The sequence below is a fragment of the Staurois parvus genome, unplaced genomic scaffold (assembly GCF_062004578.1).
Source record: "Staurois parvus isolate SC_StPar_1 unplaced genomic scaffold, SC_StPar_1.0 ptg001641l, whole genome shotgun sequence".
NCBI lineage: Eukaryota > Metazoa > Chordata > Amphibia > Anura > Ranidae > Staurois > Staurois parvus.
The window spans coordinates 32,501-40,301 of record NW_028319437.1 but is presented as its reverse complement, the minus strand read 5'-3'; positions in this window follow the sequence as shown (position 1 = coordinate 40,301).

Here is a 7,801-nt window from a genome sequence, read left to right as displayed (position 1 = left end):
TTTTCAATGGAACAAGTTGTCCAGCAGATGCAGCAGTTAGAGGGTTGATCAAACCATTTACTGCTGACAGGGGGGAGTGCTTACAATGATCAGCTTTTATTTATCGATGTAAAACCTTCAACCCACAAGGAGAAAAACTGCTGCAGTGTGACTTCAATGTGTTAGTGTATCTAAATCCGCTAGTAAAACTAATGCTCCCCCCTCCCCCACCCAGAACGACAATGCTGCTGTCCATAGGTGCCCCCTGTGCTCCTTCCTCCAGAGTGGGGGCGCTCTAATACAGGAGGTGTGTTACCCCACAAAAGTGAATGTGCATTCGTTCTGTGTGAATTGGGCAAAAAAAAAAACGAATGTAAATAGACTGTATCCTGTTCTGGTAGAGTGTTTGATTTCAAATAGAAACCTCTTCGTTTGTCCATAGGTGCCCCTTGTGCTCCTTCCTCCAGAGTGGGGGCGCTCTAATACAGGAGGTGTGTTACTGGCCGGATCACTAGGTGAAAACAGAGGGGGAGAAAGCCTACAGAAAGAGGAAAACGAATGCAGCCGCCACATCTGATGATTGGTAAGCTGCAATATAGGACATTTCTGGTTTTGGGTTCAATACTTTATTTTTTTTTTCTCACTCAGAACAAATGTACATTCACTTTCACTACCACATTTGTCCACTAGATGGAGCTAAGTTGCATAGGAAATTCTTTGTGCCATCTAGTGGACAAATGCGATATTTCAATTTATAATAAAATATTTACATTCGAACAGCACAGAATATAGCCTCTTGACATTCGTTTTTTGTTTTTTTGTTTTTCACTTCACTACTACAGATGGAATGTACTTCCCTATAATACTTAGCTCCATCTACTGGCCAAAATGTGGAATTTTCAGTTTAAAATTAAAAAGGTTTACCTTCGAACATCGCAGGATATAGCCTATTGACATTCGTTTTTGTTTTGTTTTTTTCACTTCACTACTATACATCGAATGTACTTGAATTTTCACCATGCGAATGGCAATGCAAATACTTTGTAAATCAACCCCTCTGAGTTATCCTTACCCCAGTGAAGGATTCACCCTCAAATCAAATAGCCATTCACCCCACGAAAGTGAATGCGCATTCGTTCTGTGTGAATTGGGCGAAAAAAAAAACGAATGTAAATAGACTATATCCTGTTCTGGTCGAGTGTTTTTCATTTGATTTCAAATAGAAAACGCTACATTTGTCCATAGGTGCCCCCTGTGCTCTTTCCTCCAGAGTGGGGGCGCTCTAATACAGGAGGTGTGTTACTGTCCGGATCACCAGGTGAAAAAGCCTAAAAAGAAGGAAAACTAATGCAGCCGCCACATCTAATGATCGGTAAGCTGCAATATAGGACATTTCTGGGTTTGGGTTCAATACAGCTTTCATTTTTTTTCTCACAATGTACATTCACTTTCACTACCAGGTTTGTCCACTAGATGGAGCTAAGTTGCATAGGAAATACTTTGCGCCATCTAGTGGACAAATGCGATATTTCAATTTAGAATAAAATATTTACATTCGAAGAGCACAGGATATAGCCTCTTGACATTCGTTTTTTTTTTCACTTCTCCACTACACATCGAATGTACTTGAATTTTCACTGGGTGAATGGCAATACAAATACTTTATAAACCAACCCCTCTGAGTTATCCTTACCCCAGCGAAGGATTCACCCTCAAATCACACAGCCATTCACCCAACAAAAGCCTGTTCTGGTCGAGTGTTTTTCATTTGATTTCAAATAGAAAACGCTAAGTTTGTCCATAGGCGCCCCCTGTGCTCCTTCCTCCAGAGTGGGGGCGCTCTAATACAGGAGGTGTGTTACTGGCCGGATCACCAGGGGAAAACATAAGGATAAAAGCCTAAAAAAAGAAAACGAATGCAGCCGCCACATCGAATGATTGGTAAGCTGCAATATAGGACATTTCTGGTTTGGGTTCAATACCGCTTTAAAAAAACAAATTCACTCAGAACGAATGTACATGCACTTTCACTACCACATTTGTCCACTAGATGGTGCTAAATATAATAGGAATTTCCTATACAACTTATCTCCATCTAGTGGATAAATGTGATATTTCCATTTACAATATTACATTCGAACAGCACAGGATATAGCCTCTTTACATTCGTTTTTTTTGTTTTCACTTCGCTACTACAGATCAAATGTACTTGAATTTTCACTGGGCGAATGGCTATGCAAATACTTTATAAATCAACCCCTCTGAGCTGTACTTACCCCAGGGAAGGATTCACCCTCAAATCACACAGCCATTCACCCAATGAAAGTGAATGTGCATTTGTTCTGTGTGAAATGGGCAAAAAAAAAAAAATTGAATGTAAATAGAATATATCCTGTTCTGGTCGAGTGTTTTTCATTTGATTTCAAATAGAAACCTCTACGTTTGTCCATAGGTGCCCCTTGTGCTCCTTCCTCCAGAGTGGGGGCGCTCTAATACAGGAGGTGTGTTACTGGCCGGATCACCAGGGGAAAACATAAGGATAAAAGCCTAAAAAAAGAAAACGAATGCAGCCGCCACATCGAATGATTGGTAAGCTGCAATATATGACATTTCTGGTTTTGGGTGCAATACCGCTTTAAAAAAACAAATTCACTCAGAACGAATGTACATGCGCTTTTACTACCACGTTTGTCCACTAGAGGATGCTACATATAATAGGAATTTCCTATACACCTTAGCTCCATCTACTGGACAAATGTGATATTTCCATTTACAATATTTACATTCGAACAGCACAGGATATAGCCTCTTTACATTCGTTTTTTGGTTTTTTTTTCACTTCGCTACTACAGATCAAATGTACTTGAATTTTCACTGGGCGAATGGCAATACAAATACTTTATAAATCAACCCCTCTGAGTTATCCTCACCCCAGCGAAGGATTCACCCTCAAATCACATTCACCTCCCCATTAGCACACATCGAATATACTTGCATTTTCACTGGGCGAATAGCTATGCAAATACTTTATAAATCAACCCCTCTGATCTGTCCTTACCCCAGGGAAGGATTCACCCTCAAATCACACAGCCATTCACCCCACGAAAGTGAATGTGCATTCGTTCTGTGAGAACTGGGCAAAAAAAAAAAAAATTGAATGTAAATAGACTATATCCTGTTCTGGTCGAGTGTTTTTCATTTGATTTCAAATATAAAACGCTACGTTTGTCCATAGGCGCCCCCTGTGCTCCTTCCTCCAGAGTGGGGGCGCTCTAATACAGGAGATGTGTTACTGGCCGGATCACCAGGGGAAAACATAAGGAGAAAAGCCTAAAAAAAGAAAACGAATGCAGCCGCCACATCGAATGATTGGTAAGCTGCAATATAGGACATTTCTGGTTTGGGTTCAATACCGCTTTAAAAAAACAAATTCACTCAGAACGAATGTACATGCACTTTCACTACCACATTTGTCCACTAGATGGTGCTAAATATAATAGGAATTTCCTATACAACTTATCTCCATCTAGTGGATAAATGTGATATTTCCATTTACAATATTACATTCGAACAGCACAGGATATAGCCTCTTTACATTCGTTTTTTTGTTTTCACTTCGCTACTACAGATCAAATGTACTTGAATTTTCACTGGGCGAATGGCTATGCAAATACTTTATAAATCAACCCCTCTGAGCTGTACTTACCCCAGGGAAGGATTCACCCTCAAATCACACAGCCATTCACCCAATGAAAGTGAATGTGCATTTGTTCTGTGTGAAATGGGCAAAAAAAAAAAAATTGAATGTAAGTAGAATATATCCTGTTCTGGTCGAGTGTTTTTCATTTGATTTCAAATAGAAACCTCTACGTTTGTCCATAGGTGCCCCTTGTGCTCCTTCCTCCAGAGTGGGGGCGCTCTAATACAGGAGGTGTGTTACTGGTCGGATCACCAGGGGGAAAACAGAAGGAGAAAAGCCTAAAAAAAGAAAACAAATGCAGCCGCCACATCGAATGTTTGGTAAGCTGCAATATATGACATTTCTGGTTTGCGTTCAATACCGCTTTAAAAAAAACAAATTCAGAACGAATGTACATGCACGTTTGTCCACTAGATGATGCTACATATAATAGGAATTTCCTATACAACTTATCTCCATCTAGTGGACAAATGTGATATTTCCATTTACAATATTACATTCGAACAGCACAGGATATAGCCTCTTTACATTCGTTTTTTGTTTTTTTTTTTTCACTTCGCTACTACAGATCAAATGTACTTGAATTTTCACTGGGCAAATGGCAATGCAAATACTTTATAAATCAACCCCTCTGAGCTGTCCTTACCCCAGTGAAGGATTCACCCTCAAATCACATTCCCCCCCCCCATTAGCACACATTGAATGTACTTGCATCTTCACTGGGCGAATAGCTATGCAAATACTTTATAAATCAACCCCTCTGAGCTGTCCTTACCCCAGTCAAGTATTCACCCTCGAATCACACAGCCATTCACCCAACAACAGTGAATGTGCATTCGTTCTGTGTGAATTGGGCAAAAAAAAGGAATGTAAATAGACTATATCCTTTTCTGGTCGAGTGTTTTTCATTTGATTTCAAATAGAAAACGCTACGTTTGTCCATACGTGCCCCCTGTGCTCTTTCCTCCAGAGTGGGGGCGCTCTAATACAGGAGGTGTGTTACTGACCAGATCACCAGGGGAAAACAGCCTAAAAAAAGAAAACAAATGCAGCCGCCACATCTAATGATTGGTAAGCTGCAATATATGACATTTCTGGGTTTGGGTTCAATACTGCTGTTGAATTAAAATTTTTTCACTCAGAACGAATGTATGTGCACTTTCACTACCACATTTGTCCACTAGATAGTGCTAAGTGTGATAGGAAATTTTCTCTACTCCTTAGCTACGTATAGTGGCCAAATTTGGTATTTTTCCTTTTGAAAATCAATGATTTACATTCGTACAGCCCAGGAGATAGTCTATTTACATTCGGGTTTTTTCGCCCCATTTGCACAAAAAGAATGTAGGGGAACTTACACTGGGTGAATGGCTGAGCAGGGGGGTTGGTTTATAAAGGATTTACATAGACATTTGCCCAATTTAAAGCGCATTTACATTCATTCTGTGCTAATGGGATGAAGAAAAAAACAAAAACGAATGTAAATGGACTTTATCCTGTGCTGGTTGTTTTTTAATTGAATTTTAAGGGAAAATACCATATTTGGTCACTAGATGGCGCCAAGTATGATAGGAGTTTCCTATACAACTTAGCTCCATCTAGTGGACAAATGCGACATTTCCATTTACAATAAAATATTTACATTCGAACAGCCCAGGATCTAGCCTCTGTACATTCGGGGGGGGCTTTCCCACACCATTAGCACAGATAGAATGTACTTGCATTTTCACCGGGCGAATGGCAATGCAAATCCTTTATAAATCAACCCCTCTGAGTTACCCTCACCCCCACCGAAGGATCCCCCATAAAATCTGTAGAAATATCTTTTGCCGTGTTGCCGTGATATATGTGTGAAAATCGAATGATGAGATCTAGCGGAGAATGAGGTTATATATAGGAAGCCTTCGCCTTACGGTGAAGCTTGTATCTGCAAAGTGCGGAGGGGGGGGGGGGATGGGGGAAGACCGTCATGATAATTGGTTGGGAGTGAATATAATTGTTGGAAAAGTAATAGAACAAAAGAATTAAATGTTGGGGGGGGGTGAGAGGAGCGAAGGTGGGGAGAGAAGGATGGGGGGAGAGGAAAGGGAAGCGCACAGCGAGGGGTGACAGCGCAGAGCATCAGGAAGACAGAGATGATGGGGAGAGATCGGGGATCTAATGGAGGAAATGAGACCCCCGTGAATAGGAGTCCGGGTTATCTGACAGGGGATCAGAAGAACGAATATTGGGGGGGGGGGGACAGACATGATGAGGATCAGACAAAGTGAGGGGGGAGTGCAGTCATGGCAACAAATGGCTGGAGAGGAGTCAGTGGGGTGAAGGGGGACTATGAGGGCCAAGAGAATAGAAGGGAGGGTCTGCAATGGGGGGACGGGGACCGGTGGCATCCCCGTACAGAGTGTGTGTGTGTGTGGGGGGGGTATTTTAATAGGTCTAGTATCTGGGGGCCCTGGGACTATGAGCCCCAGCATTCCTACCCATAATTAGTAGGACTACAAGCCCCAGCATTCCTACCCATAATTAGTAGGACTACAAGCCCCAGCATTCCTACCCATAATTAGTAGGACTACAAGCCCCAGCATTCCTATCCCTGATTAGGACTAAAAGTTCCAGGATTCCAACCCCTGATTAGTAGGACTAGAAGCCCCAGGATTCCTACCCCTGATTAGTAGGACTACAAGTCCCAGCATTCCTGCCCCTGATTAGTAGGACTACAAGTCCCAGCATTCCTGCCCCTGATTAGAAGGACTACAAGTCCCAGAATTCCTATCCCGGATTAGTAGGACTACAAGTCCCAGCATTCCTGCCCCTGATTAGAAGGACTACAAGTCTCAGCATTCCTACCTCTGACTAGAAGGACTACAAGTCCCAGAATTCCTATCCCTGATTAGTATAACTACAAGTCCCAGCATTCCTGCCCATGATTAGAAGGACTACAAGTCCCAGGATTCCTATCCAACATCACAAGGAATACAGATCCCATCTTTCCAATCTAACATCAAAGCGTCTACAATATCCAATAGTTCTTTTCAACATCAGAGGGACTACAGGGCCCAGCATTCACATCCAACTTCAGAGGGACTGCAGAGCCCAGCATTCACATCCAACTTCAGAGGGACTACAGAGCCCAGCATTCACATCCAACTTCAGAGGGACTACAGAGCCCAGCATTCACATCCAACATCAGAGGGACTACAGGGCCCAGCATTCACATCTAACATCAGAGGGACTACAGGGCCCAGCATTCACATCCAACATCAGAGGGACTACAGGGCCCAGCATTCACATCCGACATCAGAGGGACTACAGGACCCAGCATTCACATTCAACATCAGAGGGACTACAGGGCCCAGCATTCACATCTAACATCAGAGGGACTACAGGGCCCAGCGTTCACATCCAACATCAGAGGGACTACAGGACCCAGCATTCACATCTGACATCAGAGGGACTACAGGACCCAGCATTCACATCTGACATCAGAGGGACTACAGGACCCAGCATTCACATCCGACTTCAGAGGGACTACAGGACCCAGCATTCACATCCAACATCAGAGGGACTACAGAGCCCAGCATTCACATTCAACATCAGAGGGACTACAGGGCCCAGCATTCACATCCAACATCAGAGGGACTACAGAGCCCAGCATTCACATCCGACATCAGAGGGACTACAGAGCCCAGCATTCACATCCAACATCAGAGGGACTACAGGGCCAGCATTCACATCTAACATCAGAGGGACTACAGGGCCCAGCATTCACATCCGACATCAGAGGGACTACAGGGCCCAGCATTCACATCTAACATCAGAGGGACTACAGGGCCCAGCATTCACATCCGACATCAGAGGGACTACAGGGCCAGCATTCACATCCAACATCAGAGGGACTACAGGGCCAGCATTCACATCCGACTTCAGAGGGACTACAGGGCCCAGCATTCACATCCAACATCAGAGGGACTACAGAACCCAGCATTCACATCCGACTTCAGAGGGACTACAGAGCCCAGCATTCACATCCGACATCAGAGGGACTACAGGGCCCAGCATTCACATCCGACATCAGAGGGACTACAGGGCCCAGCATTCACATCCAACATCAGAGGGACTACA